Source organism: Schistocerca serialis, chromosome 1 (assembly GCF_023864345.2).
Source record: "Schistocerca serialis cubense isolate TAMUIC-IGC-003099 chromosome 1, iqSchSeri2.2, whole genome shotgun sequence".
NCBI classification, from domain to species: domain Eukaryota; kingdom Metazoa; phylum Arthropoda; class Insecta; order Orthoptera; family Acrididae; genus Schistocerca; species Schistocerca serialis.
The window spans coordinates 833,167,666-833,195,417 of NC_064638.1; positions in this window are offsets into that span (position 1 = coordinate 833,167,666).

Sequence of the window (27,752 nt, forward strand, 5' to 3'; positions counted from 1 at the left end):
TAACAAGGTAACAGTTGTGACGAGACCCTTCAGTGACGAATAGTTTGCTTCTTTCTGTTGTGTTTCAGATAGCAGTGTTAAAGTGTGATACTTTGTTGTTGTGTTCTTACATGTATTCTGGGAGGGGAGCCACAGAACTAACCAAATTTCTCTTTTCAGAGGCTTTACTTGCTTTTTTCTTGCTATAACGTATTTATGTAAACCATGGCTAGCCCGCCCCCTCCACCCCCTGCCCCCGCGCCTCAGCCGCAGACGGTCAGTAAAATGTTGTGTGGCTAGAGCCTCCCGTTGGGCAGGCAGGTTTCCTGGTGCAAGTCTTTTTAGTTGACGCCACTTCGGCGACTTGCGTGTCGATGAGGATGAGATGATGATGAGGACAACAGAACACCCACTCCCTGAGCGGAGAAAATCTCCAACCCAGCTGGGAATCGAACCTGGGCCCCGCGCATGGCATTCCGTCGGTCTGACTATTCAGCTATCGAGGCGGACGGACGATAAGTCTAATGGATCTAATACAAGCTTTTCAGTTTCAGAACCAACAAATTGCCGCCTAGCTGACGACGGTACAACTTGTGGCTGCACAAGTTACAGCGGCCGCCCAACAGCGACCGACAAACCCAAGTGCCGCCGACAACATTCCACCATTCCGGCAATTCAACGACACAGAACAGGACTGGCACGAATACCTGACACAGTTCCAAGCTCATTGTGCTGTTCTTAGAGTTCAGGGTACTGTGAAGCTACAATAATTTATTTCGATTACGGTGTCTCCTGTGATCAGGTTATTACAAAAATTATTCCCAGCTGTGACTCCCAACGAACTCAGTCATGACGAAGTAATTACTGCATTAACCAAGTACCATGACCAGCAAGTCCAAGTAGCTGCAGCCAGATATCAGTTCTTTCGTTTGCAGAAAAAGCCGGAACAGATGTACCGTCAGTGGTATACAGAATTAACGGGAATGACTAGGAGGTGTAAATTTAAGTATAGTTGTGGCAACTTTTACAATGACTTAATCATTAGGGATGCTATAACATTCAGTGTCCCCGATAGTAGAATATGGGAACAGGTCTAAAGTACTCTGACCCTTCACTTCCCCAAGTATTGCAAATCTTAGAGCAATATGATTTGGGTGCCACAGCGGCCGATAAGTTTGACCAGGCCCCGAATTGTTGGGTTTAGTCGCCCCTTGCTCGAGACCGCCTGAAGCAGCCTCAACAGCGAGCGTGAATACAGCCGCGCGGACTGCCACGTAATCCTATAAACAGACCTGTGAACTTACTGAAGTCTTGCCCTAGATGTTTTGCTCGCCATAAAAGACTGCTCATCATGCAACGCAACGTCTTACACGTGTGGAAAAAAAGGCCATGTCCAAGCAGTTTGTTTGCAACGGCACAAAAACGTCAATTTTGCCCGCTCCCAGAAAAAAACAGGCTCGTACACATGCAGTGAACGTTGTGTTTTCCAAACTTACAACAGGTTCTGAAAAAAGTAAGATTAAGGTTGTGCCTCCTTCTTGCCATAGTGCTGTGCAACGACGTTTTAATACACTATTTGTCTCATTACGAATTGCTCGCCGTCGTGTGGACTTTCAGTTAGACATAGATACACCAGTTACTTTGCTTAATCGTGCCACGTACGAACAGTAAGGCTCACCATGCCTTTATAAATCTAGCAAGCACCTCAGTGCTTACAACAGACAGGAAACTCCAGTGCTTGGACAATGCAGTTTGCCTGCCACATATAAATCTCCCGCCAGGACAGAGAATTTTACAGTGTTGAAACCAAAAGGCAGTAAGAACATTTTCAATTTAGATACCTTTGATTTGTTTGGCCTTAGCATCCAAGACAGTGTACTTTCCATATCGGCTTATGTTCCAAAAAGACAGTGTCACTAGCTTGCTTAAAGAATTTCCTGAACAATTTTCAGAAGGAATGTGAAAAGCTAATAACTTTGTAGCGCACATTACATTGAAAGACAATGCACAGTCTAAGTTTTTCGTCCCGTCCCGTTCCAATTTCTGTAAGAGACAAAGTAGCTAGTGAACTGAAAGAATTGCAAGATAATGATGTAACTGAAACTTCCGGGCAGATTAAAACTGTGGGCCGGACCGAGAGGCCGAGCGGTTCTAGGCGCTTCAGTCTGGAACCGCATGACCGCTACGGTCGCAGGTTCGAATCCTGTCTCGGGCATGGTTGTGTGTGACGTCCTTAGGTTGGTTAGGTTTAAGTAGTTGTTCTAGGGGACTGATGACCATAGATGTTAAGTCCCATAGTGCTCAGAGCCATTTTTTTTTAACCGGACCGAGACTCTAACTCGGGAACTTTGCCTTTCGCGGATAGAGCATTTCCTTTCTTCCAGGAGTGCTAGTTCTGCAAGGTTTGCAGGAGAGCGTCTGTAAAGTTTGGAAGAAGGAGACGGGTTACTGGCGGAAGTGAAACTGTGAGAACGGGTCATGAGTCATGCTTGGGTAGCTCAGATGGTAGATCACTTTCCCGCAAAATGCAAAGGTCCCGAGTTCTAGTCTTCGTCCGGCACACAGTTTTAATCTGCCAGGAAGCTTCACACTCAGGACTGTTCAAGTATTTGTGTTTGCCCTTCGGCAGTGCTTCTGGACCGCTCATATTTCAACATTACTTGGAACAGCTGACTTCAAAAGTGCCATTTTGTTCGTATTACCTTGACGATATTGGTTAGTTCAAATGGCTCTGAGCACTATGGGACTTAACATCTTAGGTCATCAGTCCCCTAGAACTTAGAACTACTTAAACCTAACTAACCTAAGGACATCACACACACCCATGCCCGAGGCAGGATTCGAACCTGCGACCGTAGCAGTCCCGCGGTTCCGGACTGCAGCGTCTAGAACCGCACGGCCACCGCCGCCGGCTGACGATATTGTGTCAGGTCGTATACCAGAGGAACACATTGACAATTTGCGCAGTTTTTTTCGGGTGTTGTCAGAAACAGCACTCAAGAGTCGTCTCGAAAAGTGACTTTTTCCAAACAGAGCAACACTACTTAGGTCATGTGATAAACAGTCAGGGTGTGCACCCCCTCCAATCTCATTTGCTTGCAATCCGTAACCTGCCTGTTCCTCGCATTCTGTCTGAACTGGTGTCACTAATAGGGAAGACGATGTAATACATTCGGTTCATACCGAATGCTGCTCAGATCGCAGCTCCACTGCATCACTTGCGTCCCAAAAATGTACCTTTTTTGTGGTCTGAAGATTGTCAAAATGCGTTTCAGAAACTCAAAAATGCCTTACTTAGCGACAGATGTTCAGTGCATTTTGACCCTGCCAAGCCAGTAGTTTTGCAAGTCGACGCTTCTTCCTGTGTAATCGGCGCTGTGCTTCCGCACACAACTGGTGCACAAGACAGATCTATTGCTTTTTCCTCTAAGTTGTTAACTCAAACTCGGTGCAGTTAGTCTCAAACTGAAAAAGAGATTCTCACTATTGTATGTGGTGTGACTAAATTCCTTCACTATTTGTATGGTCGCAAGTTCTATTTAGTGATAGATCACAAGCCTTTGCTGTCCTTGTTTCACCCGTCAAAGCCCGATCCTACACACACCGCTCAAAAATTGCAACACTGGGCCTTGTTGCTTTTGCAGTACCATTATGAAAGTATGTACTGACCTACGGCAAAGCATGGCAATGCAGACGCCCTATCTCTCATTCCGATTGGCCCAAACTCTGAATTTGATGCATCTGGCGCATCTTGTTGTCAGGTCTATGAGCAGGATTTTGAATTGCTGGAATCTTTTCCCTTGCACTCTAGACTGCATAGGCTATGGCAGCAGATCCAGACCTCAAGATTTTGTTGCATTACACTCGTACGTCATGGCCTCGTTCATTGAACAGTGTCCAGAGCTCAGCAATGCGGCGATATTTTGCACATCGGCATAGCCTTCCAGTTCAAGAAGGTGTGATTCTAGTTCAAATTGACAGTGGACAATCCCGTGTGCTCAAAGTACTGCAAAAGGATGTGTTGCGATTGCTCCATCACGAACATTAGGGTATTGTTGGCACTAAACAGTTAGCGTGCCGGCACCGTACTTGGCAGGGCATGGACGCCACACCGAACAGATGACGTCATAGTGTCGCGCATGCGCAGAGAACCAATCCGTTCCACCACAGACATTTGCAGCTTGGCCTAAGACTCAATCGCCATGGCAACGAGTGCATATTGACTTTACAGGACCAGTTTGGAACACTCGTTGGCCCACAGTGGTAGACTCTTTTAGCAAGTTTCCATTTCCGGTGCCTATGAACTCTACCATGTCACGTAGTACTCTTCAGTTGTTGTCCTCAATATTTTGCATCGAAGGTTTTGCCAGAAGTACTTGCGTCAGACAACGGACCACAGTTCACTACACTTGACTTTGAACAGTTTTGTGAATCCAATGGCATTCGTCATCTAACAAGTGCTCCGTTTCATCCAAGGTCCAATGGAGGAGCGGAACGCTTCGTACGCACTTTCAAGCAACAGCTGGCCAAGATTCGCGTCACCTACACACGGGAACAGGCGCTGCAACTCTTTCTCGCCTCCTATCGCTCCTACTCACGAGACGGACCATCACCGGCGGAACTTCTGCACGGCCGCCGCCATCGGATACTGCTACACTTGCTACTCCCTCCGCAGCATACGGCGCCGCCAATGGTCCACAAGTATCGCTGTGCGCAGCGCGATCTTGTTCTTTTCGGGGTTTATGGCAACCGTGGGCGCTGGGAAAGAGGTATAATCCAAGAGCGCATTGGCTCATGTATGTACTTAACTGCAGCTCCCGATGGTCTGCAGAGCCGCCACCAGAACCAAATTCGCGCGTGTCACTTGCCTCGCGATTCTGCTGCTTTTCTTCCCCCAGATTCACGGCTTCACGGGACCGCGTGGCCTTCGCAGCCACCTGCTGACGTCGCCAGGAGGAACGGATGGATGATGTGCCCTCGCCCCTGCTGTCCCCATGGACCTGGACACGCCGTCGCCGTTGCTGTTATCGCCCCAGCATACGCCATCTGGCCTGGACGTGTGCCTTGGGAGCAATTTTCCGGACGATGTTTCTTTTCCCTCACAAGCCAGTTGGCGGGGTACAGTCGGGATTACCCTGACCTCCACAGTCCAGTATCCTGCCTCCCTACCCGTTGACGTTCTCAGCCTCACTACACGACAATGGCGTGGCATTTCGAGAGAGGAGGAACGTGCTGGCATACGCTGGTGCTAGCACAGCACATGGCATAGAGTTTAGAGAGTATTGATAGAGGCCAATGAAGCACTCATTGCAAATGTGCCGCCAACGCCCTCTCTGCCGCCAGTATTTAGGATCACCGCCACAAACTGGAGTGCCAGTTAGTTCATTCAGTTAGTTCGAGCCTGTTAAGCCAGTTAATTCAGTTAGTCTGTACTCCATGCCCGCATCTCGTGGTCGTGCGGTAGCGTTCTCGTTTCCCACGCCCGGGTTCCCGGGTTCGATTCCCGGCGGGGCCAGGGATTTTCTCTGCCTCGTGATGGCTGGGTGTTGTGTGCTGTCCTTAGGTTAGTTAGGTTTAAGTAGTTCTAAGTTCTAGGGGACTGATGACCATAGATGTTAAGTCCCATAGTGCTCAGAGCCATTTGAGCCTGTACTCCATGTGAGTTCCAGCGTGTCACTGAGACGGAGCCACAGACAGCACAGAGACAGGCAGCACCCAGCAACCTTATAGTGAACATCGTGGACTTGTACCTCAACAACATTGAGGCTACGTGGACTGTACAGAAGAGAGCTTGTACCACAGCACATGGAAGTTTCTTTACGTATAAAAAACCCAGTTATTAACTGCGTGCAGTTTCTGTTATAGAATCAGGATACTGGCCACCAATCAACATCCCCTCCTTGCATCCCATTGTACAGCTCTACAGTCAATGGGATGACATAATCTGGTAACGAGGATTCAGCATCAGCGCTGTGGGGTTTATAAATTCCCAATTCCAATAGGAATGGATGTATGGGAAAAAAACGCGGTTTCAGCCGCTGCCGTGCAGGCAGCATTACCCTATTTTGCAGGGGCCGTATGTGCTGATGCGGTTGAGCATTGCTGTGGGGAGTCTGAGATGGACACAATGGGGATGGACAGAGAGAGGAGGGCAAGAGGGGATGAACAGAGGGAGGTGGTATGAGGGAACTGACAGAGCAGTGGAGGGGAGGAGGGTGGAGAGAGGGAGAGATGTACAGAGAGGACTAGGAGGAGAGGAGAAGAAGGAAACAAGGGAGGAGGAGATAAGGATAGAGGGAGGAGGAGATAGACAGAGAGGATTGATGAGGGGAGACGCAGGAGGTGGGTGGAACGTGTAGTGGGCAGATGGAAAAGAAAGGGGGGTGGGGGCTGAAATGAATAGAGTGAGGAGAATATGGAGAGAGGAAGGGGGAAGAAGTTATGGTCGGAGAGAGAGGGCAGAGGAGATGGACAAAGAGAGGGGGAGGAAGTGATGAAGAGACTGAGTGAGTGGGGAGGAGGGAATAGATAGATAAAGGTGGGAGGACGAGGTAGACAGAGACAGAGGTGGACATACAGAAGGGGAAAAGGAGATATGTGCAATACAGGAGTCAAAACCATATGTGGCAAAAGTTCGTTTTTACAGCTTTCACGCAAATAAAAATAATACGGTTTTCCACGGCTGGGAACCATCAACTGCATTAAAATATATTAACATAATCACCTAAGACAAAAATATGTTATTAATTTCAGTTTTCTGGTTTTTACTTCCATGTCAATGGCAATAAAGCATTAAACTTCTTGCAGAACAACGAACTTATTTTCGTAGGTTTCCTAAAGAAATTTGGCTTCTATTCATATTTTCCGCAGAGGCAGTCAGTTTATTTGAAATGTCAAGTGCACATTTTCACTTTCTGGCACGTATGGCATATGCCATAGTAAAGAATCAAGCAAAACATAATTGGCATCATGAAAGCTATAGTGAAAAGCTTAATACCAGGTACTTCAGTGTTAATCTGGACACACGAATGCAGTTTAAGCCGAACTACGTATTTCACAATGGTTGACGAAATTGCGATGCTCTTGGAGTAATCTCTGACTTCTTGTTTCTTTTATGACCTACTGTAAGCTCTCGTAATGATACATACGTAAATGTTCACTTGAAGATGACTAAGCAGGTAAATTTGGTCAGTAGTACTGAACAAAATGTTTTGTGTCAAATATATTGACAGCTGTAGCAGAACCTTAGAAATCTGCCTACCATGATACACAATGTTTTCGGTCACAAGACATGTTTCAACAGTAGTTGTCTGGTACCTGCTCTCTGCTTTTTATTTGACTGCTGGTTTAATCAGAATGGTTCTTAACTATGTTCCATGAAAGTTGGTACAGCAGTTCAAATGTCATCAGCTAAATTTCAAGTAAAAATGTTTTACGCTAGCTTCCTTGGTAATACGCTGTATAATACGATTCGTAAGAGCTACATCAAGTTACGTTGTGCCAGCTGGTAGAGCTTAACACGTTGCCTGCCAGCTACGAGTTATCTCGTACGCCACTGGCGCCAACTGCGAGCTAATTCGTGGGAAACGAATTTCTACATAAAGCCAGATACAAAAACATTCGTAGCAAATACGTATGATTTACAGGTTTTGGGCGTCAGGAACAGGCACAGTAAGTCATCTGGACGTGGTGAAACAGAATTTTCATTTTTCCACTTCGAATAAAGTAAGAAAAAAGTTCACACAAAATTTCATACAAATATTTTAGTTTCAGATGAAAAATGTGTGCTGTGTGTCGCTAATGACAATGGAAACAAAGGTTTTGTTAACTGTTAATAACTATTAAAGCAGAGGCTCCCAAATATTGTGTCCTGACCCAGTTAATTTTTTGCCTTCCTTGCCTGAACGTAGTCCGCAGCTCGTGGTCGTGCGGTAGTGTTCTCGCTTCCCGCGCCGGGGTTCCCGGGTTCGATTCCCGGCGGGGTCAGGGATTTTCTCTGCCTCGTGATGACTGGATGTTGTGTGATGTCCTTAGGTTAGTTAGGTTTAAGTAGTTCTAAGTTCTAGGGGACTGATGACCATAGATGTTAAGTCCCATAGTGCTCAGAGCCATTTTTCCTGAACCAATGAAATTTTTTTTTACTCTACAGTAGAACATTTGAAAGAACTATAGCGTCCATCGCTAGTTGTTCTCCTGCCTTTCCACACTGATGCCAACACTTGGCGACAATACAGTGTTTGGCATAGAGGAGATACATTACTAAAGTGCGTGGGCTCTGTGACAGTAAACGTTGCCAGCCCTCCTGCATTGCCACTTCGCCCTCACAGCCCGCGCAGGAGAACTTTAAAAGAAAAGTGATTTGGCATTACGGAGACTGTTACTTTCATATCCAGTCTGGTAAGCAGCAAAGAATATGAAACTAAACTCAATTTGTTATTGTAACGATACTTTGCCACGCAGCTATAGTGCAAAGATTGTTACATCTAAGCACGTTGGCAACAGTGTGAAAATGAGTGTAGGTGACACGGTTAACATTTCTAATGATGCCACGAAGATCCCGACAGCACTTATAGGAGTCAAAAAGCTCAGACTCTCGTGTGGTTGATAATGAAGCAAATTAAAACACTTTCTGGAGTCTATACAGTTGATGTTGTTGTGGTCTCCAGTCCGGAGACTGGTTTGACGCAGCTCTCAATGCTACTCTATCCTGTGCAAGCTTCTTCATCTCCAAGTAACTACTGCAACCTACATCCTTCTGAATCTGCTTAGTATATTCATCTCTTGGTTCAAATGGCTCTGAGCACTATGGGACTCAACTGCTGTGGTCATAAGTCCCCTAGAACTTAGAACTACTTAAACCTAACTAACCTAAGGACATCACACACATCCATGCCCGAGGCAGGATTCGAACCAGCGTCCGTAGCGGTCGTGCGGTTCCAGACTGCAGCGCCTTTAACCGCTCGGCCACTTCGGCCGGCCATCTCTTGGTCTCCAACTACTATTTTTACCGTCCACGATACCCTCCAATATTAAATTGGTAATCCCTTGATGCCTCAGAACGTGTCCTACCAACAGGTCCCTTCTTTTAGTCAGGTTGTGCCACAATTTCCTCTTCTCCCCAATTCAATTCAGTACTTCCTCATTAGTTACGTGATCCACCCATCTAATCTCAATCATTCTTCTGTAGCACCACATTTCGAGAGCTTCTATTCTCTTCTTGTCTAAACTATTTATAGTCCGCGTTTCACTTCCATACATGGCTACACTCCATGCAAATACGTTCAGAAAATACTTCTTGACACTTAAATCTATAATCGATGTTAACAAATTTCTCTTCTTCAGAAACGCTTTCCTTGCCATAGCCAATCTACATTTTATATCCTCTCTATTTCAACCATCATTAATTATTTTGCTCCCCAAGTAGCAAAACTTATTTACTACTTTAAGCGCCTCATTTGCTTATCTAACTTCCTCAGCATCACCCAATTTAATTTGACTACATTCCATTATCCTCGTTTTGCTTTTGTTGATGTTCATCTTATATAGTCCTTCCAAGACACGCCCATTCCGTTCAGCTGCTCTTCCAGGTCCTTTGCTGTCTCTGACAGAATTACAATGTCATCCGCAGACCTCAAAGTTTTTATTTCTTCTCCATGGATTTTAATTCCTGCTCCAAATTTTTCTTTTGTTTCCTTTACTGCTTGTTCAATATACAGATTGAATAACATCGGGGATAGGCTACAACCCTGTCTCCCTCCCTTCTCAACCATTGCTTTCCTTTCGTGCCCGTCGACTCTTATAACTGCCATCTGGTTTCTGTATAAATTGTAAACAGCCTTTCGCTCCCTGTATTTTACTCCTGCCACCTTCAGAATTTTAAAGAGATTATTCCAGTCAACATTGTCAAAAGCTTTCTCCAAGTTTACAAAAGCTAGAAAAGTAGGTTTACCTATCCTTAATTTATCTTCTAATTAAGTCGTAGGGTCAGTATTGTCTCGCGTGTTACAACAATTCTAAGGCATCCAAACTGATCTTCCCCGATTTCGGCTGTACCAGATTTTCCATTTGTCTGCAAGGAATTCGTGTTAGTATTCTGCAGCCATGACTTATTAAACTGATAGTTGTACACAGTTCTGCACAGTATACAATATATTTCAAGCGTAAACTTTTGACAATGAAAAGATAATTGTAGTTTTACTGTTACATTACCTTAGCTGTCCTCTATCAGTGATACGTATGTAGCTGTTTATTTTTAACTATGAACTCCAAATTCGGTTCAAAAGACGTTATCTTTATCCTTAGGACTGGTTCAACTTCCAATCGGTTTATATAGGCTTATTTATTTCTTCGGGAACACCAACGTTGAAAACCCTGATTCACACTTGCACTATGTGATCAAAAGTATCCGGCCACCCCCAAAAACATACGATTTTCATATCAGGTGCATTGTGCTGCCGCCTACTGCCTTGTACTCCACATCAGCGACCTCAGTAGACATTAGACATCGTGAGAGCAGAACGGGGCGCTGCGCGGAACTCACGGACTTCGAACGTGGTCAGGTGATTGGGTGCCACTTGTATCATACATGTGTATGAGAGATTTACACACTCCTAAAAATCCCTAGGTCCTCTGTTTCCGATGTGATCGTGATATGGAAACGTGAAGGGACACGTACAGCACGAGAGCGTACTGACCGGCCTCGTCTGTTGACTGACACAGGCTGCCGACAATTGAAGAGGGTTGTAATCTATCCAGACCATCACACAGGAATTCCAAACTGCATCAGGATCCTATGACAGTTAGGCGGGAGGTGAGAAAACTTGGATTTCACGGTCGAGCGGCTGCTCACAAGCCACACATCACGCAGGCAAATGCCAAACGACGCCTCGCTTAGTAGAAAGAGCATAAACATTGGACGATTGAACAGTGGAAAAACGTTGTGTGGAGTGAAGAATCACGGTACACAATGTGGCGATCCGATGGCAGGGTGTGGGTACGGCGAATGCCCGGTGAACGTAATCTGCCAGCGTGTGTAGTGCCAACAGTAATATTCGGAAGAAGTGGGTCGTGTTTTTCATGGAGGGGGCTTGCACCCCTCGTTGTTTTGCGTGGCAGTATCACAGCACAGGCTCACATTGATGTTTTAAGCACCTTCTTGCTTCCCACTGTTGAAGAGCAATTCAGGGATGGCGATTGCATCGTTCAAGACGATCGAGCGGATGTTCATAATGCACGGTCTTTGGCGTAGTGGTTACACGACAGTAACATCCCTGTAATGGACTGGACTGCACAGAGCCCTGGAATGAATCCTGTAGAACACCTTTGGGATGTACTGGAACGCCGACTTCGTGCCAGGCCTTACCGACCGACATCGATACCTCTCCTCAGTGCAGCATTCCGTGAAGAATGGGCTGCCATTCCCCAAGAAATCTTCCAGCACCTGACTGCACGCATGACTGCGAGAGTGGAAGCTGTCATCAAGCCTAAGAGTGGGCCAACACCATATTGAATTCCAGCATTACCGATGGAGAGCGCCACGTACTTGTAAGTTACTTTCAGCCGGGTGTGGTGGTGGTGGTGGTGGTGGTGGTGGTTAGTGTTTAACGTCCCATCGACAACGAGGTCATTAGAGACGGAGCGCAAGCTCGGGTTAGGGAAGGATTGGGAAGGAAATCGGCCGTGCCCTTTCAAAGGAACCATCCCGGCATTTGCCTGAAACGATTTAGGGAAATCACGGAAAACCTAAATCGGGATGGCTGGAGACGGGATTGAACCGTTGTCCTCCCGAATGCGAGTCCAGTGTGCTAACCACTGCGCCACCTCGCTCAGTCAGCCGGGTGTCCGGATACTTTTGATCACATAGTGTATGTATTGAAACTAAAGGCATTAGAAATTTCATCGTTTGTTCTGCTAAAGCGGGATCACTTGACGACAATATAAATAAAAATCTGTCACAGTACAGCGCAGTTTACGAGTCAGCATTTGAATCTGACAAATTAGAGGATTCTAAATTGACTGGAAATACATTCCTTATACATATTCGGTTGCTGTTGATTGAAGGAAAATATATTTCATATTAGCGTCCACTGTCGAGTCCCAGCAAATGTTCCTTGGTAAGAGTTGTTATTTCACGCGGGAATGAACCTATATTGTATTCTCTTTGAAATTCTCCTAGCTTTGTGAGCCTCGGTGTTAGGCCGCACGCAGGACGATCGTCAGTAAAGTAGTACCTTCACGACCCGCAATTTCGTCATTTACTAGAATGAGTACAACTTCTATGTAATGTACAACTGACATATGATTCCCCTTAGAAACTAAGTTCCTTTAATTAACTTACTATTACAAAAATGTGATTATTTAATAACGTACGGAATTGTAAGCTGTCAATTACGACAAGAAGATTTTCATGCGACCCGGTATTTTATTTTTGTGTCCCGGTTGTGACCCTTCAGTTGGGGAATGCTGTCTTAAAGCATTATTCCATGCAAAGACTGTCTTTCTTCACAAATCGGACAAAAAACCACGAGATAATTGGTAAAAGGCAATTAACGGTAGGGTCATTTAATAAGTACACAGACGTACACAGCTCATCTGGAAAATGTATTTTCTCCTTCTGTTCCATTTCTTTAAGGTGTAAGACGATATTGTTGCGCATCTGAACTGAACTTCTCTCTCTTCACGCCAACTAAGGGATAATTCGAAGGCTCTATTTTCTCGTCAATAATTGTTTTAAAAAAATTTCGGAGACGGATAGACTACAACTGAGATGGCGAATCAAACTGTATGAACCGTTCAACATGGATTCTAAGAGCAGCACACTCATTTTGGCCGTGGCTGTCAACGCGTTAAAAAGTTCTAAATTAAAGTCTTCGAGAATGTATGTTTATCTTATACAACTGACCAGCGACGATAATTTCCGTGTTTTGAAGTTGCTCGTTTCAGCACTTACGAAGAAGAAAAAAGCAGGAAGTCATAAACATGTATATTCACCAGAATAATTGTTTTACATAAAAATAGGTAAATAAAAAGGCGGTCTGATTGACTCCGTCGTAGCAATTATGGTCATGTAGACATCCGTAGGAAGTAGACGGGTTAAATCAAATTACAGCGAACAAACCCTCATACACTGTAATTTATTTACTTTTAACACAGGTTTCCACTCATAATAAAGAGATGGAGAACAGACCACGATGTCCGTTGCATGAAATGTGGAGGAGAGTTTTCTGTTTCTCGTGGAGCGAAGTACGACATAGAGTATCACTTGAAAACGGCCAAAGAAGTTATCAAATACCAGTGCCGCCTCTTCCAGAACAGACTACTTTGGGCAAGTTGTTCCAAGTGACCACGAACTTAAACTAGCTGCAGCGGAAGGCACATGGGCCTTCTAGTCTAAGTACACTTGGGGCCGTACAAAATGCGAAGCCATTGTTGTTAACATGCTTGTTCCACCCTGTCGTGACGAATTGCACCGAGAAATATGCATAGTGAACTACGTTACTAATCTTTCTGATGCATATAATCATGGAAACACAAAGCTCTTCCCTGTATTTGTTCGATATTTCTTGCCTCTTGAAGGATAAGTGTGAAAATTCCCCAGTTTAAAGAGCAGACTGGTGAAACTGCAGATATTCTTGGAAACTATCTATATGATACCATTATAGAATATAATTTGAATGATATGGTTGTAGAATTCTGTGGGGACAATGCCAACATGAACTTTGGTGGACTGTCTCGAAGAGGGACAAACAATATCTTCCACAAATTAAAGGGTTGGCTTGGTCATGACATAATTGGTATAGGATATGCAGTTCATATAGTGGATAATGCTATAAAGACAGCTACAGATTGTTTACCAGTCGACCTCTAGTATGTCATTCACAAGATTTATTACTACTTCAACATATATTCTGTGCATGTAGAAAGCCTAAGTGAATGTTGTACATTTTTAGGCACAGAGTACAAGTACCGTACTTGGATGCAGCAGTAGCAGATGGTTGGCCTTGATGGAAGTCATTGGGAGAGTTTTACGGCTCTATAGACCACCAACATCATATATTTTGAGTGAAGAAAAATGCCCAGTAATACTAAGGAGATTTTTTGAAAACCCATGCTGGGAAGTCCTCCTTATGTTTCTACAAAATCAAGAGTCAACTTCTCATGCAGCAGTTTTGAAGATAGAAGGCCAGCATGTTAGATATGCAGAGGTTGGAGAAGCACTTCATGATTTAAAAGTGAATATGACAGAAAAACTAAAAACCAGATTCGTGCCACACGTGATAAAAAGTGCTTTAACGAAATTTGAATCTGAGCGGAAAATAAACGTATTAAGTTCACTGAAACCATCTGCGAATTTTGTGACGGCAGTGCACAATACATTGAGCAGTGGGCGGATCATTTTAATGCCTCTTCGGACCTCAAGTGGGTTATTTTCAACGATGTACCTACATGGAATGAGGTCCAAAAATGCCATGAATACCTCATAAACGTATTGCCAAACTGTAACATCAAAGACAATGAATTATTTCAAGAGTGTCTCAACATGCATCGTGTTTGGAAGACGCTGATATCCGGCAGAAAACTCGATTTCCACGAGATGCAGCAGTTTGTCACACCTCAGAAAATAAAACAAATGGAACATAGAAAAGACTGACACTGATCTGCGCTGGGTACAGATGTTTCAGCTGGTCATATCGAAATAAATTCCGTATGAGAATATTTCAAGGATTGTGGAATTTGCGTCGTGTCTTGCAGGAGAAATGCAGCAGTCGAGCGTGTCTTTTTCTTTGATAGATAAGATATGCACATCTGAGAAAACTCAAATGAAAGTAGATACTTTGAAATCAATTCTGACGGTTAAAATTATTCTGAAATACGGTTGTTCAGATTTATATGATTTTCTAAACTTAAAAGAAAGCAAACATTTGTTAAATAAAATTCATTCATCACATAAATATTGGGCATGAGAAAGAGAATTTTTAAAAGTTGTATATAATTATCTAAGCAACTGTTTATTAACTTTTAATATTTTGGTGCGTCATTATAATACAGTACTGTGAATGTGCCTTATATTTGTTATATTGTCATTTGATGACTGTTACTTATTTCATTATAAACTTTAATAAAGTATAACAATTATAGAACATTGTTGTCTTCCGAGTAGTGAGTAGTTACTGTATAAAATGGGTCCCCAAGGACGCCCATATCATAGTTTGCCGATGTTATTCAATCTGTATATTGAGCAAGCAGTAAAGGAAACAAAAGAAAGAATCGGAGTATGAATTAAAATTCATGGAGAAGAAATAAAAACTTAGACGTTCGTCGATGACATTATAATTCTGTCAGAGACAGCAAAGGACCTGGAAGAGCAGCTGAACGAAATGGGCAGTGTCTTGAAAGGAGGATATAAGATGAACACCAACAGAAGCAAAACGAGGGTAATGGAATATAGACGAATTAAACCGGGTGATGGTGAGGGAATTAGATTAGAAAATGAGAGACTTAAAGTAGTAAATAAGTTTTGCTACTTGGGAAGCAAAATAACTGATGATGGTCGAAGTAGAGAGGATATAAAATGAAGACTGGCAATGGCAAGGAAAGAGTTTCTGAAGAAGAGAAATTTGTTAACATCGAGTATAGATTTAAGTGTCAGGAAGTCGTTTTTTAAAGTATTTGTATGGAGTGTAGCCATGTATAGGAAGTGAAACGTGGACGATAAATAGTTTAGATATGAAGAGAATAGAAACTTTCGAAATGTGGTGCTACAGAAGAATGCTGAAGATTAGATTGGTAGATCACATAACTAATGACGAGGTATTGAATAGAATTGGAGAGAAGAGAAATTTGTGGCACAACTTGACTAGAAGAAGGGATCGGTTGGTAGGACATGTTCTGAGGCATCAAGGGATCACCAATTTAGTATTGGAGGGCAGCGTGGAGGGCAGGATTGAAGAGTTATTAGCAAACAGAACACAGCATGTTGTTCTCAATGGAGAGGCGTCTACAGACGTTAAAGTAGCCTCTGGCGTGCCACAGGGGAATGTCATGGTTCCATTGCTTTTCACAATATATATAAATGACCTAGTACATAGTGTCGGAAGTTCCATGCGGCTTTTCGCGGATGATGCTGTAGTATACAGAGAAGTTGCAGCATTAGAAAATTGCAGCGAAATGCAGGAATATATGCAGCGGATAGGCACTTGGTGCAGGGAGTGGCAATTGACCCTTAACATAGACAAATGTGATGTATTGCGAATACGTAAAAAGAAGGATCCTTTATTGTATGATTATATGATAGTGGAACAAACACTGGGAGCAGTTACTTCTGTAAAATATCTGGGAGTACGCGTGCGGAACGATTTGAAGTGGAATGATCATATAAAATTGATTGTTGGTAAGGCGGGTGCCAGGTTGAGATTCATTGGGAGAATCCTTAGAAAATGTATTCCATCAACAAAGGAGGTGGCTTACAAAACACTCGTTCGACCTATACTTGAGTATTGCTCATCAGTGTGGGATCCGTACCAGGTCGGGTTGACAGAGGAGATAGAGAAGATCCAAAGAAGAGCGGCGCGTTTCGTCACAGGGTTATTTGGTAACCGTGATAGCGTTACGGAGATGTTTAATAAACTCAAGTGGCAGACTCTGCAAGAGAGGCGCTCTGCATCGCGGTGTAGCTTGCTGTCCAGGTTTCAGGAGGGTACGTTTCTGGATGAGGTATCGAATATATTGCTTCTCCCTACTTATACCTCCCGAGGATATCACGAATGTAAAATTAGAGAGATTCGAGCGCACACGGAGGCTTTCCGGCAGTCGTTCTTCGCGAGAACCATATGCGACTGGAACAGGAAAGGGAGGTAATGACAGTGGTATGTAAAGTGCCCTCCTCCACACACCATTGGGTGGCTTGCGGAGTATAAATGTAGATGTAGATGTAAAAATCATAGAGGGAGACCAAGAGATGAATACGCTAAACAGATTCAGAAGGATGTAGGTTGCAGTAGGTACTGGGAGATGCAGATGCTTGCACAGGATGGAGTAGCATGGAGAGCTGAATCAAACCAGTCTCTGGACTGAAGACCACAACAATATATAGTTTTTAATAAATGTCTTTAACTAAATTCATGTGACTACAGCATATTTTTTTCCTTTTCCTGAAATCTGGTGGGGAAGGAGGGGCGGGAGGGGAGGGGGGCACGGTCGCCCTTTGCCCTCCTGTATGGGCATCCATGTTGGTCCCAGCTTCGGCTTTCAAAAATATAGCACCTTAACTTAAAGCGCAGTACTCACTGCGAGTCAACACACCACGCAGCTTTGCTGCGTTACTACAGGGTGTTTATAAATGAATATCGGGGTTTTAACGCTTTATCTATTTATTACATTAAACTTACAGTTGTAAATGGTGTGTCAAATGAAAGAGCAACTCAAAAAGTTTTACGAAGAACCTTATAAACGTTCAATGTGAGCGAAGTACGCGATTGGTTGAACTTCACTGTACCCAAGCACTGGATAGGCCGCAAGGGGCCCAATGACAGGGCTTGTTTTCCATGGCCTCCAAGTTCCCCCGACCTAACGCCATGCAATTTATTTTTCCTTTGGGGCTTCATCAAGGATCGTGTGTACGTGCCTCCGCTACCAGCAGATGTCCCTGAATTAAGAAACCGGATTGAAGCAGCTGTTGCTACAATCACTGAAGACACACTTATCAACGTTTGGGAAGAACTCGGCTACAGACTTGATGTGTGCAGTGTGACAAATGGTGCTCACATTGAACATTTATAAGGTTCTTGGTAAAACTGTCTGAGTTGATCCTTCATTTGACATATCATTTCTAACTGTAAATTTAATATAATAAATATAATAAAGCATTAAAACCTCGATATTCATTCATAAACACCCTGTACAAAAATAAACAGACTCAAATGTCACCGACTTTTTCCTTGAACACACGTCTCTATTGTTGGACAACATTTAACTGAAGGCGGGCAGGATTTGTCCCAATGCAGCGGTGTGTGGACGTATTCTCAAAGCGACAATGCGGCTACAGTCCGCTATACACAAGGTTGACTTCAGTGCGGGTTATATTTCTTATAACTTCCGAATTACAAAAATAAGTAGACTCAGTTGTCACCGATGCAGCAGCGTGCGGACACATAGAGTTATAAAGGCAAGCGACATTGCGCCACACACATTCTTGATTTCCGAGCAGTGTATAAATTTATTTAATACGCCTTTTATTAACATGTGCAAACTCACATTTCTGATTTCCTTTAGTATTAATTCAGAAAATGTATTTAAAAATCAAGTTCCTGCAGAAGTCCTCTTTACCCTATACTTTTTTCTGTGTAAGTTCTATTTAGCCTCTTTTAGGCCTTTAAATACAATTTAGCCCCATTTAGATTCTATAAAGTTGAAACTGTCAAATCCGAGCCCTAATGATGAAACCACTACGTTCAATAGATCCCTCGTTCAGCAGGTTAGTGAGGCGAGTACATTTAAACACCATGGAACTTCAACCCATATTACCTTACCTCAGCCTTTATGCAATTACACTATACAACAGAAAAAACTTTTTTCAGGTACAGAGATAAAAAACATTGTGGACCTAACTAATCTGGACTTGCTGAATCTAAAAATGCAGTTAGATTTTCGCCATCACCCTCCAATTTTTTGTTACGGAGGTTTTTAAATGCCTATATCTAAAACCAGAGACTAGGATGGTCTACACTAAATTTAGACAATATATAACATACTTAATGCCATAAAACTATCTTACTCTAGTGTCCTGAGCCTAATGTACATTTTTACAAGAAAAATTGCAACATTGATTTCCTCGATGATGATGTTGATGGTGGAGGGTTGAGTCTTTTTGATGTGGGATATATATCCTTCACGCTTCAAAAGCTAACAGTAGTCACTTAATATTGAAGGGTTCCATCTACCTTTATAGCAGCGTTACATTTGTAAAATGACCTGATGGAAATTTTCTCTGTGTTCGTTACTAATCGCTCCCAAAGTGGTAGGGGAGAAATCTAAATGAGAATGAAGGAAGTGCATTTTTAGCGACATTCTGGATCCAATATTTTTATAGTTCTCTAAAAGAGTTCTCACTATTATGTCACTGTTTTCTGCTCTTGTATTTCCTAGGGAACCTTCAACGACATGCATAAAAGAAAGCCAGACTGCAAGTTCTAACTGAATTAATTTTTCTTCGAAGTTCTTGTCATGCATTAACCTCCTAATTTGTGGCCCAATAAAAATCCGCTTTCAATTTGACGTCACTTAATTCAGGGAACACTTCACGTAGATACATGAAACCATTAGCATTTGTGGCCATTGCCTCGACAAAATTCTTTATAAGGCCGAGCTTAATATGCAGTGGGGGAATGAAAACATTTTGAGAAGCCACCAAAGGTACTTTTCTGTCGAATGAACTGAAAAAGAAAAAGAAAAGAAAAATTCAAAGACTTGAGATAATACAAAAGGAAGAGTAAGCAAATGTATGTGACTGGAGGGTTTTAATACACAATGTAAAATACACTAATGTTACATATTACATCTAAAAAGTAGTTCACGTTAAAGTTAATAACAAGAAACGTCACTGCACTAACTTTTATCACATTCCTTTCAAACACTAAAAATTATACAGTAAATTCAACTATGTTATATAACTTGCAGGTCATAACTTTTGATCCTGACGTGATGGGCGCTTTCTGATTTCACATTTTGTGGCACATTACAATATAGAATTAAGTTTTATATGTACTTTGTCTGTACCAAAACCACTGTTGACTAGTGTTATTTAAAACATAGTAAATAGTGGCATACATTAGACTAAAAACTATATATTTGTATATCATAATATTGTATAGTTTGTCATGGAAGGGATGGAAAACCGGGAAAGTGAGCGCAAGGGGAGGTGAAGAGTAAGAGGAGTAGGGGTAGGAGGGATAGACAAAACTTGGCGAGAATAGTCAAAGATAAAAAATATCTGGAAAAGGGGGGAGGACAGATTATTAACTAGAACGCTAACGTAAAAGTGTATCTATGAACTGATTTGGTGAAACATTCTATATCGATTTTGTCTATAGTTCTGGGAATTGCTTATCCTAAGCTCTGTTTGATAACGGAGTAACCTATCCGCTCTTCTTTTCATGTGACTGCAGACCTCCATTCCTTCAGCGTTTGTAGATGTCTATTTCGTTTAGATCATCGAGTTTGGTGGCCTAGAATTGCTTTCTAACAATTCGTTTTTGAAAACGTTGCAAGCCATTACTTGTATGTTGTGGAGAAAAAAAAATAGCGAATGAAATCTGGCCCACCAGATGACGAATAAATAGGATCGCTGCTATTAGTGACACAGAAATTTTTGTGGGTTTGTTCATATATTCATTAGAGATTAGATACATTAGTGTATCGATTCCGTTCCGACAACATGTGGCGAGGATAAATTTTTCCACTTTGTGTCGGAAGGAGTGAAGGCAACTCGCCTCTTAAAAATCCGTTGCGGGGCAGGTTGTGCTATGTGTTATGGACTTCTCTGAATCTACGAAAGTTTTGATATTGTATTACACGTAATACTAATTCGACTTTTCCCTTGAAGATTATATTGGACTACCCTAAGAGCACAGATCAGTAAGGGGTTTCTGGCTGCCATCGCTGCTACAAACAAGTAGCTGTTCTGAATAGCCTTCTGCACTTGTTTGCTATGTCGTGCGTAATCTCGGGAAGACTTGCGCAGCATGTTGATAAAGGCCTGAAAGTGCCTTCGCCATCGCTTAAAGCCACTTTCCAGTTGACACACGAGTTTTCTCCGTTGCTCCACCGGGGTTAAATCTGTCCCAATATACGAGATGAAAAGACTGTTATTATTAAAGAAATAACAAGAGTGAGTTCACGCAGAGAGGTAAAATCACATGCAAATTACTACAGACAACATCGTCCGTAGTAAAAGAAGCTTTAAAAATGATATTTTTAATTAAGTACGTATGAGATTAACTATTTGTACATTCGCTTTAGGTAAAGTACAGCTCGTTTGATCACCACAGTGCATGGTCCTATCGGAAGTAGGCCTTGCCATTCTCCGAACCTCTGAACTGATTTACTTAGCCAGTTGCATAGGGGCCTACCGCTTAACCTGGACATCAAACCTCGGTTTAACTCCGCATTTCTCACCATCAATAACAGTATTGAAAAAAATTGTATTTCATTTAAATCAAGTATCCGATATTCAAATCATGGTGACACAACATAGTAGAGAGTACTGTTTTTATTAAAAAGTGGATAGATTATAAGTCTCTTGCCTTAGTACTCGTTCGGAGCTATGAAATCTAGACTAACAAATGCTTTGGTACTGGAGGAGAGAGAAATATTGTTGCATGCAAGGAAGTAAATCCTCAGTGTAGTGGTTATTTGCTCCTTAGTTGCCGAAATGCATAGGGTTAGGCGGCTAACTCTCTTTGCGTATCCATGTTGGTTAGAGTGGTCGCTATTCAAAGAATTTTATTTTACTGTAACCGTCGGTCATAATTCCGTTTGACAGTTAATTCTGTTCACCCATTTTTAAAAGGTTCGCCTTGGGCCCAGGCAGGATTAAGCTAATGGAAGTTAAACTATCTCGTCCTTGAAGGAAATTCTTTTCGTCGTATTCTCCATAGTAAATCACACCCATCGCACCACAAAGGAATTATCCGAATGGGATGGAAATCCGTAGGCGTGATGTATATGTACAGAAAACATATGACTACAATTTCAGAAAAAAAACAAAATTGAGAACGTGGTTACTACCCGAACAATGAATGCTCGCGAATTAATTTTTTAATTCTATATTGCACTCTTGCTCCATCGCCCGTCACACTGGACCCGCTGACGTATTGATGCCCTCTGATATCCTGTAAATGTAAAGCCAAGTTATTATTTTCTCCAATTATAATATCTGACATTTGTTGTCCTGTGGATCTTTCGATTGGTAAGAAGTCGAAAAAGATTTCATTAATTTTAATTTCAACGTCGGCTTCAAATTTAATGACAGAAACATATCTGATTACAAGAGTCAGCTGTTCTATATTATTAATGTCAGGAGCACAGTCTAAAATTATGGAAAAATACTTTTCCTTTCATCAATAGTATGAGAGTCTACAGTTGGATGCAACTGAGCTATTATCTCGTTTTGTATATTTTTTCCGAGATCCGAGAGAGTAATCTTTAGTCTGTTCCCTCTTTAGCACTCAATAGACGTGCTCTACCATAATGGTATCAAGTTCAGATAGATTTCTAGGAAGTTACGGTTGTTTTACTCTGACAACTTGTCCCTTGAACCTTGAAAAGCCAGACTTTTTTTTACCACGCCTTTTAGTAATTCCTCCGATTCTTAGAAGTACATCGTTCCAACAATTTGCGCCTGAACACGATTTTTGGAAATTTCATTTTTCAAGTTTCACCGAGGTATTTCCAACTTTTGAAACACTCCATTGACATCGAGCTAACTACACAGCCGAAAATTTTCCAACACAAAGAGTGAACACAGTTTTGTGAAACAGAGTACACTAGTCAACACTCTTCATCGCTTAAAATTCGGGTACAATAACTTGAACTAAAATGTCGACCAGTACCATTGAAAGAAAATTTGTAATTAGACAATGACTTAGGTTGACCTTAACTTACTCAGGAAACTTATTTCGGCGTTTCGTAAAATTCTGACCACAATTATGGATCTGTACACAAAGTTTGTAGAACGTTTTCTGTGGGTGTCACGTTGGTGTCTATTTTTTTCCAGTGCTTTCATTTGGTGATAACAGTCATTGTGTTGTTAGCTCCAGTTGATTTAGAATCTTCGTACATTTGACGTTATCATACTTTCACGATTCTGTATTTTCTTTTAGAAACGTACTTTGGTGTTGGGTTCTCAGAGTCATTATTTGTTTTTGTACAACTCTGCGTATAATTTCGTAACGCGACAGCTTATTTTTGGTTTTCGGCTTCCTCTTCTTCCTTTGCAATGATGACAGTTTTCTTTTATCGCTAGAGATTCTGGAAAAAGCACAAATTAAACAAAGTAACCTGTAAAAAATATAAAAATAAAGATTAAGTCTTGTTGTAAATAAGGTGAAACCGTAATTAACGCAACTTCATAATTATATTTTGTCTCTTGACGTAAAAATATTTACGACCTACACAAAATATGTTTCGTATTTTGTGAAAGTCAAGAAATTCTACTGTTATTATATATGTGTTTGACAATAACAAATATGCAAATCATAGGTAGTCGTTAAAAAATTTATATCTCTGACGCTGAGATTTCATTCTTTTCAGTTGTTCAAATATGTTATTATATACGCGTTTTACTGAAGCAATGAAGTTAATAGGTGTCTTATACTTTTGATTCAAAAAATATTTTCATAAAAGAAAAATATAAATCCTTATATCTATAGAACACACTGGAATTTGGTACAATATTTTACTGAATCAAAAAGCAGCCTTTATAGATAAATTAAATATTTATTTTATTTAAAAACGCTTTCGCAGTTTGGTTTGGGCAATCGATTTACGATAAACTAATATCTATCAAACTAAACAACAGCTTAATAATAGATGTATTTACCTTTAAAAAAAACAGGCCAAGTGCACGTATTACTCGCACTCAGAGGGTTCCGTACTGAAAATGGCGAACGACTGCCGTTCGCTCTACCATGAGCCGCGTAACAATTCGTCTGCTGCTTACATCTAATACTTTCCCCTCTTTGGGGAAGTGTGAGGGGGAGTTTGTAGCCTTTCGGCTTTTACTCCCCTGTGTACTTGTGTGTGTGATTATTTCTGTACTTTTTTGATGTCTGTGAGATGTGATGTTTGTTCTGTGTGAGTCTGGTACTTGCCTGAGGTTTGGCGAGATAGTTGTAGCATTTTGGGTAGGAGTAGGATTTGGGAATGGGTATTGGGATTTTTCTCTTCGACTTAGTCGTCGAAGATCGTCATGGGGCGATTGTGTTTATCGCGGGACATGTCATACCGACCTAGGGAGTGGATGAGGGCGTTTCCCGACCTGGAAGTACCTTCATAGAAGGCCCTTGCCAGGTCTTGAAAACGCTCTCTCAGGAGTGGGATTTCCGCAGCAGCATGCAAATCGTCGATAGGGAATCCAAGGGGTAAACGCAGTGCCCTCCTGAGGGCGCGGTTCTGCAGCCGCTGGAGTTTGTCCAGGTGCTGCTTCGCCGCGTATCCCCAGACAGGACACGCGTATTCCATGACTGGCCGGATCAGGGCCTGGTACACGTTCACTCCTACTGAGCAGGAAAGGGAGCTGGATGAGTTGAGGATTGGGTACAGGATGGACATTCTGGCGCAGACCTTCCTATGGACCTCGTCTATGTGGGGTTTCCACGTAAGACGAGAGTCCAAGGTTACGCCAAGATACTTGGCGGTTCTGCGCCAGGGGAGTTGGGTTCCGTTTAGGTGAAGGTGGAGGGGGGGGGCGTTGAGGAGGTTCGCGCCTTCCGAGCCTACGGGTGATCAGCATCGCCTGCGTCTTTTCAGAATTGATGGTGATTCGCCAGCGACGGGCCCAAGTTTCTGTGTCATCTAAAACCCTTTGTAGCCTACAGATGACCAGGTCCTTGTTCGCGTTTCTTGTGTAGAAGGCTGTATCGTCAGCGTACTGTGCAGTGTGCACCAGGGGGGCCGTTGGTGTGTCCGCAGTGTACAGACTGTAGAAAACGGGCCCCAGGACCGATCCCTGTGGCACCCCAGCACGAATACGCCTTCTGGTGGAAGTGGCCGTTTCTACTTTGACCGAGAAAGTTCTGTTCGAGAGATAGCTTTTAATCTGTTTAACTATACTCCCGGGGAACCCTTGGGTGTACAGCTTGTAGAGTAGCCCTCTATGCCATACTGAGTCAAAGGCTTTGGCTACGTCAAGTAGCACTATCCCGCAGTAGCCTCTGTGGTTGAAGCCCTCTGTGGCTGCTTCAACCACTCTCATGATCTGTTGTGGGGCAGAGTGGTTCTGCCGGAATCCGAATTGGAAATCCGGCAGGATTTGCTCTCTGGTGATGTGTTCTTGTATGGGTCTTAGCAGGAGGCGCTTGTAGATCTTGCTGAGAGTTGGCAAGAGGCTAATCGGCCTGTAGTGCTGCGGGAACAGAGGGTCTTTCCCTGGTTTTTGTATTGCGACCACTTCCGCGTGTTTCCAGCAAAGTTGGGAACTCACGGGTACGAGTAATCTCGTTGAAGACGTTCGCGAGATGTTCGATCGCCGTGGGTGGGAGGTTTTTGACAAACCGGTTGGTGACATTGTCATGTCCTGGTGCCTTTTTGGAGGGGAGGTACCTAATTACTTTTGCCACGTCTTCGGGGGCCAAAACTGTGGGTTCGTCTTCTGGGTCCTCCTCAGCATTGAGGAAGACAGCCAGTTGACGACGGACCACTCTTTCATGCTCATCATCCTGGGGTTCAGCCGCTTGGAACTGCTTCTCGAAAGTGTCGGCGAGGGCGTTGGCCTTTTCAGCATGGCTGTAGGCCATACCCCGCTCGCCATGCAGTGGCGGCATCCTAGCGCGTCTTCTTGTGAATTGTTTGGTTGCTTGCCAAAGTGTGTGATCGTCTACTTTGAGGGCTGAGAGGCGGTTTTGCCATTGCTGGTTTCTGTGCTCATTGAGCGCTACCTTCAATTCTCTCTGTAGACGATTGAGCAGCCTCCTTGTGGCCTGGTTTCTGGTTATCTTCCACTCTTTTGCCACTCTGTTCTTATGTCGAATTTGAGCTAGCAAGTGTTCCGGGAGCTGTATTTGCGGCGGCGGGCCATCCCTTTGTGGAGGGGTGGCTTCTTCCGCTGCCTGCAAGATGGTGCCTGTTAGGTCTTGTAGCGCTTGTTCTACTGTTTCGGCAGTAGGTGGCGGGGCGCGAGCGATATCAGAGGCGACAGTTTCTCGATATCGCTCCCAGTTTGTACGTTTGTAAGACGTCTGGTACCGTGGGAGTGCTACCCATTCTCCCACGTCGACCTCTAGGATCACTGGGTTGTGGTCGGAGGACATTCTGTAATCCTCCTAGTGAGAGCTATGTCCAACACGTCGGGCCTGCTTCCATTTTTTGGAAAATGTGTGGGCTCGACTGGACCTGAGGTTTCGAAGTGGTGGTTGCGCGCTAGTTGTTGCAATCTGGCGCCTGCTGTGGAGGTTACTCTAGAATTCCAATCAGGATGTTTGGCATTGAAGTCGCCCCCTATTATGAGTTTGCCTTCAATTTGCCCTAGAGTAGCTATGTCTCCCTCATCTATCTGGTCTTGTGGGGGTCGGTAGATTGCAACGATTGTTAGGGGTCCAGTGGCAGTGGCTACTTCCACCGCCACTGCTTCGATTTTATTGGTAGCTGGTAAGAATACCTGGTGGTGGGGGATCCCTCTTTTTATGTATATGGCCACTCCTCCGCCTTGGGTTGGCCTGTCTTTGCGATAGCTAACATAGTTGGGGACTGTCGCTTTTATTCCCGGTTTTAAGTGGGTTTCCCCCATCATGCATATGTCGATGGAGAACTCCTTCATGAGTTCTCTGAACTCGACCTCTTGGTTAACAATGCCGTCTGCGTTAAAGACGCACATTGTCAGGCCATGGATGTTTGGTCGTCTATCCATGATGGGGTTTTGAAACTACTGAGGAAGTCGCAGAGGGGAGCGACTGCTAGACTGTTGCCTGGAGGGCAACGAGGATCTGTGTGTTCTGCTTCTGGGCTTCCCTGAATTCCTTCATCATTTCCATGACGAGGTTCATGGTCTGCACCATTACGCCTAACAACTGATCCATGGGGGGGGAGTGTGTGTGGGGTTCCCTAGAGCTTCCTCCGTCGTGGTGGACCTGGTCGTTGGTGCTGTGTATATCCCGGTGTTGTTCTCTTTGTAGTGTCTGGTGTTGTGATGATTGGGCCACGCTTTCATGGTTCCTCGGGGGAGAAACCACTTCCGCATATGTCGCCCTCGGTGTGTCCGGCCTTGGTTTTACCCAGGCCTTGTCTGTGTGTGTTGTTGTATTTTTTTTCTTGTGTGAGTGGTTGGGTTTGTCGTGTTCTGTTTGCGTGTGTAGGGGGCGGCCTTTGCGCCCTTTGCCTGCTGTGAGTGTCTTTTGTGGACCTCACAACCTTGGTAACCCGCTGTGTGGTTTTTGCCACACAGCGCGCACCTTATTTGTGGGTCCGTGTGCTGGAGTGTGCATGTCCTGGTGTCGTGGGCCTCGGCGCACTTCCTGCATCTCACTGGCATGTTGCAGTGCGCAGCGATGTAGTTCAGGCCCTGACACCTGAAGCACTGCACCGTCTTGTTTTTACGGCGCAGCGGCTCCGTGGTGACAGGCACTGCCAGGACCATCGTGATCTCCCTCTTGTTTTGAGGTATGTCAGGGAGTGTTACCTGGTACAGCGGCCACTTACTGTTTATGCTGCCCATTTGCTGTACTACCTTGACGACATACCCCCGGGCAGTCAAGTCTGTTTTGATTGCCTGGGGGGATACTCGTCTTGGTAGGTCTCTGATAACTATGTTTCTGTTTCGTGTCTTTGTTGTTGGGAAGATGTAGTGAGGTATGCTTCTTGTGTTGAACAGTCACACAACCGTGACAAAGGCGCCTCGGAACGGGCGGAGAACCTTCGCCACCGCAGGGGGCAGTGAAGATCAATTGTGCGCTCTAGATCGCCCAGCAACAGGCCGCGAAGCGAGAGACCTCATCATGAAGTTGAATATGAAGATAACCGACACTTCGGAAACCACTTGCACGACAACAATTTGCATATCAAGT